Raw genomic sequence first — 12,147 nt, 5'->3', positions numbered from 1 at the left:
GTGTTAAAAAAAATCGCAATAAGCGTATATTGATTGGTTTGCGCAAAAGTTATAGCGCCTACAAAATAGGGGATAGATTTATGGGGTTTTTTTTTTTTACTAGTAATGGCGGCGATCTGCGATTTTTTTGTCAGGCCTGCGATATTGCGGCAGACATATCGGACACAATTTAGGAACAATTCACATTTATACAGCAATCAGTGCTATAAAAATGCACTAATTACTGTATAAATGTGACTGGCAGGGGTTAACACTAGGGGGTGAGAAAGGGGTTAAATGTATTCCCTGGGTGTGTTCTAACTGTGTGTGGAGGGGGACTGACTGGGGGAGGTGACCGATGCTGTGTCCCTATGTACAAGGGACACAGAGCTCCACGTCCCTGCTGTCACCGTCGATCGCGGGTACCTGGCGGACATCGTGGCCGCCAGGCACGCACATCTGCATCTCAGTGATGCGCCGGGCACAGTGTTTCCCCGCTGCGTGCCCCCAGCGGCGCGCGCGGGGAATGCACATAAAAGGACGTCCAGGGACGTCAACCCGGCAGTTGTGGATATCTTTCGTCTATATTTTAAGAGGCCCAAGGTATAGCCATTACCTTCATGTAATAAATCACATCAGATTTTAGCAGATTCTCAAATTAGACATGGTTATTTGTATTGGGTTCTATATTTTGGATGCTATAGGCGTTTTTAATGAAATGTCTATGGCAAGGATGCCTCAGACCTGTAGCATGGTTTGGTTTGATATGAACCACATGTTTCCCATTGTTGACATTAAGCTCAGCCCCTCTGGACTGCAGCTTGGCAGCAGACTTTGGATCATGTGAATCTCAAATGTGTTTTTGCCTCCTTGGAAACATAAGCACAAGATGTTATGGACAGTCCTGGCTATGGAGCCAAGATGCAGTTAAGGAACGTCCCAAAACTTTTCAGAAACAGGAAGCGCAAATGTTGATAGCAAGAATCTTCAATGATCGAAATGTTTACAGCTTGGCAGACTCTCCTTGTAGATTAAAGGGCATCTTCATATTTCACAAGAGTTCATTTATCTGAATATATATAGGTTAGTAACTAAATTAGGAGCATATTTTGCTACATACCCTTCCTGATTCCATAGGATGTATTCAGTGCTTAATCAAACAGGTTGAGATACTAAAATGTGTTCCAGCAAATGAAAGTAAAACTTTAGTCTAAAGAAATAAATATATTTTTTGCTTTACTTTGATGGCATGGGGAATGGAAAAAACAATAGTCAAGGTCTGTGGTCACTTGTATGTATGGTATGTGGATACTTGTTTTAGCTATAAGCACTGCTGCATGGGCTTATGGAGTCTTTTACAGCAAAATTATTAAAAACGAATCAAAGCCTTCTTTGCAAAGAAAGCAGTTAATACTTTCCCGTCCCATTGCTCATGCCGCCAAACTCAGCTGCTTAAAGATCCATGCTTGCTGGAGAATGTTCAGCATTTAATACTTCCATAAGTGTCAGATGCTGGCATTCCCTTCTACATTCTGCAGCTCCCTCTGCTGGTCTGGACCCCACATTACTATAGGATACAGTTGTGAGGTAGAGGCTGGCAGATGAACCACAGTGTGCAGTGGGGATCCAGGCATCCAAAGCGGGGTGGGGGGCAGCTGAAGATCTTAGAGCAAGCCTATATCTTCTGTGCACCCACGTTTGGCAGTGCTTGCAGCAGGACAAACAAGTATTAACTGCTTTCTTTGCTGTTATGGCTTTATTGCTCTATTGATGACATTACAGCCTATGCTCTCCCGTACAGGCTCTGAATGTCAGAAGTCTTGCAGCATTCCTATATGCAAGCATGACATTGGGGTGACTGAAAAAGCAGATAAGGTGCTCGAGTGCAGGAGAGATGACAAATCGCTATTGGCTTCCTCCATTACCATCCACTGAAGGCATGTGCACATATGTGTGAAAGGAGCCAAATATTTTAAAGCGGTAGTTCACCCCCCCCCCACACATTTTACCATCGAGACAGGCATTGTAGCGCGAGCTACAGTATGCCTGTCCCGATTTTTTTAACCCCGTACTCACCTTGTAGTCGTCCATCGTAGATTCCGGCTCCCGCGGGGAATGGGCGTGCCTATGGAGAGGGAGGATGATTGACGGCCGGCCCTGGCACGTCACTCTCCCCGAAGACAGCCGGAGTAGGTCTCGGCTCTTCACGGCGCCTGCGCACAGGCTATGCGCACGCGTCGTGAAGACCAAGCCTATTTCGGCTATTTCCGGAGAAGCGTGACGCGCCAGAGCCGGCCGTCAATCATCCTCCATCTCCATAGGCACGCCCATTCCCCGGAATCTTCGATGGACGACTACAAGGTGAGTACGGGGGTAAAAAATTCGGGACAGGCATACTGTAGCTCGCGCTACAATGCCTGATTTTAAGGTAAAATAAAAAAAAAAAAAAATTTTCCCGTCGATAGGGTGAACCCCCGCTTTAAGTACATGGATGAGCAAGTCTAGCATGTAGAAAGTAATTGGCAATAGGAGTTTTTTCATAAGAAAGGAGGTTTTCTTGAAACCTAAAATGCACATTCAACACTGCTATTTTTAGAATGAAATACTAATTATTTGTACGCTGCTGAATCTGTTTTTAAAAACGTATTGCATATTGAAACCAAAAAAAAAATGAATGCAATTGCAGCTTACCAGTCATTAGATATGGTGGCTTCATTTATTTTTCCTTTATTTCCACTAGTAAAGCTGGGTACACACTCTGACCCGGATTCAGAAAGGACTTACGACGGCGTATCTCCAGATACGCCGTCGTAAGTCCAAATGAGCGCCATCGTATCTATGCGCTGATTCATAAAGGCAGTTACGCCTGAATTTGGCCAAGATACGACCGACGTAAGTCTCTTACGCCGTCGTATCTTGGGTACATATTTACGCTGGCCACTAGGGGCGCTTCCGTAGATTTACGTGTCGAATATGCAAATGACCTAGATACGCTGATTCAGAAACGTACTTGCGCCCGTCAGATTTAGCTACGCCATTTACGTAAGGCGTATGTCCGGCGTAAGTTTACCCCTCATAAAGCAGGGGTAAGTCATGTTAAGGTATGGACATTGGAAACGTCGGAACAGCGTCGTATTTTCCGTTGTTTGCGTAAGTCGTACGTGAATGGGACTGGGCATTAGTTACGTTCACATCGACAAAGCATTGAGCCGACGTATCTTAGGGAGTATTTGCGACGTGATTCTGAGCATGCGCGTGCATGTGCCGTTCGTTCGGCCCCTAATTTGCATGGGGTCACGGCTCATTGTAATACAACACACCCACTGCCTTGATAATTTGAATTAGGCGGGCTTACGCCGGCCAATTTACGATACGCCGCCGTAACTTAGGGCACAAGTTCTTTCTGAATACGGTACTCGCCTCTCTAAGTTACGGCGGCGTAGCGTATATGAGATGCGCTACGCCCGCCTAAAAATATGCCAGTCTTTTTGAATCTGGCCCTATGATTTTAACCACCGGTTTAAATGAAAAAAAAAATATTTCACAAAAACAATGTGGCTGAAGGGATCTCCCCCTATAAACTATTGTATTCTGACAGCGGGGATTTCGCCGCCTAACAGAATATACTGATCAGCATTGAAGCCATTGGCTGATGCGGCAGATTAAAAGCTGGTTTTCCAGCAGGATCAATCGACAGAAGTCAGTCTAATGATTGCCCTCTGTTGAACAGTTTAAGATTTAGCCAGTTCCTGTTGAACAAGCTAAATTTTGATACGTGTATACCCAGCTTAAGATGCACTATTGTCATTTTTGTTGTTGCGTTTAGATACGCTGTACACTGGTTGACTTTGTAGCTGTTCAATTTACAGATGTGCTATACCTTCTATTCTATACTAGAACATATAGAGTCATCCACAACTCATCACCAGCGTCAACTCAAAGTATCATCTAAACTGCCCTTCCTAAGACCCCCTGCTCTTTAGTCCCCTTGTCTTCTCCCTTCTCCAGGAACCTTTCTAGATCCTCTGGAGCTTCCTACCCCAAACCATCCAGCTATTTTCCAGTCTGTCCACATTCAGGAGATCCTTGAAAAGCTCATCTCTTTAGAAAACACTATAATACCTCAACCCAACAACTGCAATGTTACTTTTGCCATTACTCATCCCTCCACAGTTATTAACTCTTGTATTCTTTGTATTCTTTGCCTCTTCCTTTAGATTGTAAGCTCTCATTTATATAGCACCAACAGTTACAATACAATTCAATATAGGTGGGTGTCTGCACCCACCTATATTGAATTGTATTGTAACTGTTGGTGCTATATAAATCCTGTATAACAATATTCAATAAGCACAACAGTTCCTGTAGGCCTGGAGGCCCTCACTGTTAAAACTAATAAACACGCCTGAACACGCTTCAGTCAGTTTCAGACTATAAAAGCAGCTTTTTTTATGAGATTTCCCACTTACTAAACACTGTTGGTAAGTATTAACCTGCCATGTTTTTGTTGCAAATTTTTTATTTAAAGTATCCAGCATTCATATGACAAAATATAGTCGGGGCAGACATATCCATAATAATAAAACACCATTCCATAGCGGACAGATATATCAATAAGTGCTTGACCTGCAAAGTGCAAAAGAAAAAAGGTTGAACAGTAGTATCCAATAACAATGTCGCTGTCTGGTGTAAAACCTGCTAAACTGTATGAATGCGGAGGTCATCAAAGGTTTACTCTTTATGGTTCTGTTATGCCACGTACACACGATCGGTTAATCCGATGAAAACGGACCGATGGATTTTTTCATCAGATATCCGATGAAGCTGACTTTCATCAGTCTTGCCTACACACCATCAGTTAAAAATCTGTTTGTGTCAGAACTCGGTAGGCATGTGCAATTTTTTAAGTTACGAATACGTTTTCTGTCAATTTTCGTTATTTTAGTTGATTCGTTAACATACGAATGAACGAACGGTTTAGCGCAATTAATAACGAATAACGATATTTTCAAAATAACGAATATGAAAAACAACGAAGATACGAAAGATGAAAGAAACGAAAACATAGAAACAACGAAAATAATAATTACAAAAAACAAAATGAACGAAAATGCAAACTTACACTTACAAATATACGAAGACCGAAAAGAAAACAACCGAAATGCCGAACAAAGAATAAAAAAACGAAAATCAAAACTAACGAAAAATAAATTACGAATCTTCGGAAAACGGAAATGAAAACAACAAAAATACGAAATAATGTAAATTAGCTTTCGTTAGTACTGAAATATTTCTGGACATTGACCAATAGCCACTGAGCGCTGTCCCTTTCCTCTGAAGAGGTTTGTTCCTTCCCCCAATGAGCTTCTTTCTCATTACCTCCTGGCTCCTTGTGTCTTTTTCTGTGTTAGACTGCAGTGCATCTAATTTCTAGATTTGTATTTGTAATATCTGACATATTTTAGTTTTCTTCTACGTCAGACTTCATTCTAGACAGGGTGTGTGTGCTAACTAAGACAGTCAAGTCAATCACAGTAAAGTACGAATTACAAAAATACGACGAGTAGTGTGTCGAATAAACGTAAAATGTATTCTAACAGAATTACGAATGCAATAAAATCTACAAAAGTACGTTTTTACAATCAAAGGAAATTAGACACGAAAATACGAATGATCATAAAGCAACGAAAATATATTTCTTACGAAAATACGAACGCGGCATGATGGAAAATATAATGTAAATACGAATAGCAAAACAACGAAAATTAAACTAGCGTAAAAACGAAGGAACGAATAAAATCATTTTAAAAATACGAACGCGGCAGAATACAAAATATAACAAAAATACTAAACTCGATTCAACGAAAAATAAACTAACAGAAAAAAACGGAAACGGAAAAAAGAGTGTTACGAAAATACTAAAGAGTACGAATACGATAACTAACATCTTACGAAATTACGACTCGTTACGAATCACGAGAAACGAAACAGAAATAAACGAACATTTTTGCTGTGCACATGTCTAGAACTCGGTGACGTAAAACACTACGACGTGCTGAGAAAAATTAAGTCCAATGCTTCTGAGCATGCGTCAAATTGATTCTGAGCATGCGTAGATTTTTAACCGATGGACTTGCCCACAGACGATCGTTTTTTTCTATCGTTTTTTTAACCATCAGATAATTTTAAAACAGGTTCTACATTTTTTCACCGATGGGAAAAAAACTGATGGGGCCCACACACGATCGGATTGTCCGATGAAAGCGCTCCATCGGACCGTTTTCATCAGACGAACCAATCGTGTGTACAGGGCATTAGGGTGTAGACATAGAACAAGTGCAGAGCTATGGGAAGGGAGAGAGGGTAAGGTTCAAGGGGAGGAGGAAAAAGATAAAAAAAAAGAGGGGGGAGTAGATGGGAGTGAAAAGGGAGAGGGACAGAATCACTGGAAGAGGGGAGGCACAATGAATGATCTTATTGAGTACAGGGTCCAAAAAGGGCTTTGCCCTCGTCAGAGAATATGAACATGTTCCACTAGACCTAGATTTTGGAATAGGTCTCATGTTTTTTTTAGCAGATAGTTGCAGGTCTTTCATCGTGTTCAATTCTTTGACTTTCTTAAGCCATAGTGCAATAGAGGGGCGTGGGGTCGGTTTGGCGGCATTAAGTAGATGGTTTTTGTACGTTTTCTCAGACATGTCAGAGACGTGTAGGAGGAAGAAGGGGAAGATTATAATAAGTGAATTTTGGTGAGATTCTACAAACTTCTTCACAAAAGTGGCCCAGTTTTGGGAATGACCAAAAAAACTAACCAGGAACTTTTAATATTTTATATTAACAAATGTGTAGGGTAAAATAAATTGCTAACAAAAAGTAAACACAACTAAGAAAAAATGCTTACTGTATGTCAGTCCAGAGTTGAGTCATAGGTGTTTAAATGTTGGACCTGTGGCCCCATCCTACCTCCAGGGCTCCGTGATTGTGACACCCTCTGTCTATGCAGATGATGGGTACTCGGGAAACCTTGTGTTGCCAGGAATCGGTACCACTTCACTCACTGTACTGAGCTAGACTAGTTATTAGGTGACTCACTGATTGCTGCTGGTCAGGCTCATTAGTTAAATTCATCACTGTCATTTTTTTCCTATCCTTATATTACACAGAAAAAACAACTTATCCTTATATTAGTCACTGAGAATCGCACCTGTTTTCTATCTACACATTAACCAATATAGTGGAAACATCAAGGAAACCAAATCTGGAAGAGATAAATAGGAAATGTTAAAGTTTTGCAACCATATTGTTGCAGACATCAGGCCAATGACCGTCTTTTGAAGAGTGACCCTATGTTTCCTTTTTTTCATTGCCTGAAAAGTTATATGCTGACTTTATTTTCTATTCCTTTTTATTTTCTTAAAATCTGTTGTTAGTCATTTGAGGTGCAATATTTTCTTGTGTTGCAATGCTTTAGGGGTAGAGACTAGTGGCAACTTTACAGATAAAACAATACTATATAATAATTAATCTGTGCCAGTTTTCAGTGTTTTAAGAGTAGGGTTCCTGAAGGACATATAATAAAAAATGTTTTAAATGAATGGACAGCCAGCACAGTGAGCCATCATAGACTGGTAAAGGGTCATACTCCAAGACAGACAAACAAATACTTGGGGGGCACACCCTAACAATATATTATATTAAATATGATGCTGCTATTATAGTTCTTAATTGAAGATTAGATGGGTGTCCCAGCTGTGGGTTTAACTGGAAGTAATTTCCCTCCACACATTTGGACGAAGGTTTAGCTCATTAAGCGCCCCTTCTTTTTGTTTATAGTGCTGCTATAAGACCAACAAACAGACCAAAAGGCTATAGTGCACACATACCAAACTTATATTTAAATCCCGCAAGGCTATTTAAAGCACCTGAACATATTAAGCAAATAAGCAAAAATATGGGGATTTGGTCACACCATATGGCCATACAATGCTTAAAGGGGTTGTAAAGGTTTGTTTTTTATTTTCTAAATAGGTTACTTTAAGCTAGTGCATTGTTGGTTCACTTACTTTTTCCTTTGATTTCCCTTCTAAATATTTTCTTTCTTTGTTTTCTTTGTCTGAATTTCTCACTTCCTGTTCTTCCTCAGTAAGCTGTTCTGAATGACTTTCCACCGCTCGGATGATGGTGGAAAGCTTACTGAGGAGAAACAGGAAGTGAGAAATTCAAACAAAGTAAAAAAACATTTAGAAGGGAAATTGAAGGAAAAGGTAAGTGAACCAACAATGCACTAGCTTAAAGGAACCTATTTAGAAAATAAAAGACGAACCTTTCTAACCCCTTTAAGCCCACTACTGCGTCAAAATACCCCATTTTCAGTGGGTCCTACACTATTCACAGAATAAAAGATCCCACTTCTCAAACATGGGAGAAATAAAGTACTCCTCCTACAACTCAGGTGGACACTGATTACAAGTACTCCAAGACTGGAGACATTTGGATTACCGAGCTATACAAGTCTTTGCAGAGCCAGATTAAAGCGACTCAAGGCCCTAGGCAGACCACTATTATGACCACCTTCCCTGTTCAAATATTCCAATATTATGAGAAAAATGGCAAGACATTTTTTCACCTCAAAGTAATCTTCTATATTACTATTTCATTCTGTTTCAAAACAATTTAATCTCCTGTAGTTCCCACTATACGATAATAGACTGCAAGCTCTTTTACCACCTGAACTTTCCCTTATACCCCAATAGACTGTGTGCTATTCCACTTTCTACATCCTTCATCATATCCTAATAAATTGTAAAGCAGGGGTAGGCAACCTGTGCCCTTCCGTTGTTGTGGAACTACATTTCTCATGAGGCATTGGAAGGCTGGCAATTATAATTACTCCCAGAGGCATGATGGGACTTGTAGTTCTGCAACAGCTGGAGGGCCCCAGATTGTCTACCCCTGTTGCAAAGTCTCCCACCTGAATTCCTTTTATTAGGAATGTAAACTATTTTTATGCTCACAATCTCAGCAGCTGTAGCAAAGAGTGACTTGATCCAAATCACATGATGCAGATTGTAGAAAAGCTTTAGCCGTAATTTATAATTATTATTATTCAGGATTTATATAGCGCCAACAGTTTACGCAGCTTAAGAGGGCCCTGCTCAGAAGAGCTTACAATCTAATGGGGTGTGGTAGGTGGTACAAAAGGTTGTACCTGTGGGGAATGAGCTGATGGAAGTGGTAAAAGATTAGTTGGAGACGTGATAGGCTTCCCTGAAGAGATGAGTTTTCAGGGATCGCCTAAAGGTAGCACGAGTAGGAGATAGCTGGACGGGTCGAGGTAGCGAGTTCCAGAGGATGGGAGAGGCTCTAGAGAAATCCTGGAGACGAGCATGGGAGGAGAGACGAGACGAGAGAGCTTGACAGTAGGAGGTCTTGAGAAGAACGGAGAGCACGATTTGAGATATGTTTGGAGACAAGATTGGTGATGTAGTTCGGGGCAGAGTTGTGGATGGCTTTGTAAGTTGTGTTTAGTATTTTGAATTTAATTTGCTGGGTGATCGGGAGCCAGTGTAGGGATTGGAGGAGAGGGTTGTCAGACACTGACCGGTTGGTAAGGTGGATTAGTCTGGAGTTGCAATAGTCAAGGCGAGAGATAACGAAGGAATGAATGAGGAGCTTGGTGGTTTAATTTGTTAAAAAGGGGCAAATTTTAGAAATGTTACGGAGGTGAATTCTACAAACTTTTGACAACAATTGAACTTGAGGCTGAAATGACTAGGATTACACCTATCGGCTCGTCGTACGTCTTGTACGTCACCGCGTTCTTGACCTTCGGAATTTCCAACAACATTTGTGTGATCGTGTGCCTGCAAGACAAATTTGAGCCAAAAAAAAATACAATTCTACATTGAAACTGATTTGCCATGTAGTTGCCCACCCCATTAATTTGTTTAGATCTTTTTGCAAGGTTTCCACATCCTGCAGAGAAGTTATTGCCCTGCTTAGCTTAGTATCGTCCACAAATACAGAGATTGAACTGTTTACCCTATCCTCTAGGCCATTTATGTACAGGATTGGTCCCAGCACAGATACACTGGGGGACCCCACTTTCCATATTGGACCATTTAGAGTACTCCCCATTTATCACCACCCTCTGAATTCGCCCTTGTAATCATTTTTCAATCCATGTACTCACCCTGTGGTCCATGCCAACAGACCTTATTTTGTAGAGTAAAAGGGAAACAGTTTCAAATGCTTTTGCAAAATCCAAATACACCATGTCTATGGGCCTTCCTTTATCTAGGTGGCAACTCACCTCCACATAGAAGGTTAATAGATTGGTTTGGTAAGAATTATTCTTCATGAATCCATGCTGATTACTGCTAATGATAATGTTCTCATTACTAAAATCTTGTATATAGTCCTTTATCCTCCCGTCCAAGAGCTTACCTACTATTGATCTTAGGCTAACTGGTCTGTAATTCCCAGGGATGTATCTTGGGCCCTTTTTAAATATGCCTATATATCAAGAATAATGTACAAGTGAATGTGAGGGATGACATCACTAAGGGTACTAGGGAGGAGGTGGAATCCTTATGGGTAGAGCTCCAAAGGGATGAAGCTAAGGGGAAAATAATACTGGTTTGCTCTAGGCCCCCCTAACCTGAGGGAGGAGGGGGAGACAGATCTCCCATTACCTCATACCTATTACCATTACTCCTCATGTACCGTGACATTAAAATGCTAATTTTAATACTGCACTTAGGTGGTGCTTCCTGTGTTCTCCCTTTTTACCACCCGAGAAGATAACAAGCCTCATCCACAAATAAACACAAAAGACTTCAAGCTGTCATTGATGTTAAAGAGGGCAATACACGGTATTAAGAACTGGGATAAACTTTTGATTAGAGTTATTTTGGTAGTTTCTGTTGTCATTATGATTTAAAAAGAGGTAACACAGTTGATTAATAATAAATGGCTTCAGCCAAAAACTAACCATGATTGAAAGAAAAGTTTTTGTGTTTTCATTCATATTCTCTGAAAAATGGCCAAGAAATCATAAATTCTGCCAGGGTATGTAAACCTATGAGCACAACTGTACATTACCCTCCAGGAAAACATCAGTATTGCTTGGGTAACCTTTATGAGATTACTGCTTGAAATTGTTGAAACATTTTTTTTTTAAAGGAAATATCACTGCCGATTTTGGCTGTTTTAAAAGCTCCTCTGGGCAATTGCTTTACTCATTTTTGCCATATTACAACAAAAAAACTAAGCAGAATTTATTTTGCATATAACTTTGCCAGTTTTGTCAGAACTTCTGCCACTGTTTTGCCAGAAGTTTTACCGACCACCCAAATCCAGGCGTAACCCATTATTATGAAAAAACAACAGCTGGAAAAGGAATTTTGTTCTCTAATTTTGCTTTTTTTTTTTTTTTCAGCCATTCTGTTTGCCTATTGTTATCATTGTTGTAACATTCCATTTCGAAGTTTTATAATCTAAAGAAAAATTTTCAGCACAGTAAGGCAGTCTGCTGCAAAATGAAAAGCAATGTTTTTTCCAGTGTTTATAAAAACGCCTCCAAAGCTTTAGTGCAATTTATTTTCTGTAATGTTTAAGGTCTATTTCAAGGCTCCAGTAAACAATAATAAAATTGTTGCCAATGTTTAATTATCTGGCTGTCTCCTTGCAGCTTAAAAAGCAGAACAGATACATCATAACAATACATTTTAAAGTGGATGTTTAAGCATTACTGCATTGATTTAAAACAGCATGGCGCACACTGTCATTCCTATTTAAAGAGATACTACGCAAAAATATTGTGGCACAAGTGGAAATTGCCTAAAGATGCCTGAATATACACTCAACGGCCTGTAATTTTCTGCTTTGATAGCAACGCTCCAAGCCATTATGACAAGCATACCTTCAGGACTTCCTGAAAGTCCAAAAGCTTGCCCATCCCTTGCTGTCCTGTGCGAATTTCTATGCGCCAGGGAAACAGACCATCATAGTACAGAACAAATAGGAATGTATGTGGGCAGTGCTTAGCAGAAATGTTAAATGTGCAGCTCTAGGTGTCTGCACTTTATACTTCCATTTTTTTACTTCATGTTAGAGTCTATTTAAAGGGTCCTTCCTCTTTCAGAAAGGAAGTAACAACTTGTGGTT

The 12,147-nt window shown here is 40.3% G+C and overlaps 1 protein-coding gene across 1 annotated transcript in view; it reads left to right on the top strand.

Moving 5' to 3' along the window:
- Nucleotides 1-12,147, top strand: part of ANTXR1 (ANTXR cell adhesion molecule 1) — a 267,298-nt gene that overhangs the window by 216,585 nt on the left and 38,566 nt on the right. The gene's annotated exons all lie outside the window — the stretch shown is intronic.

This window comes from Rana temporaria, chromosome 3 (assembly GCF_905171775.1).
Source record: "Rana temporaria chromosome 3, aRanTem1.1, whole genome shotgun sequence".
Classification (NCBI taxonomy): Eukaryota; Metazoa; Chordata; class Amphibia; order Anura; family Ranidae; genus Rana; species Rana temporaria.
This window is presented reverse-complemented; position numbering and strand designations above follow the sequence as displayed.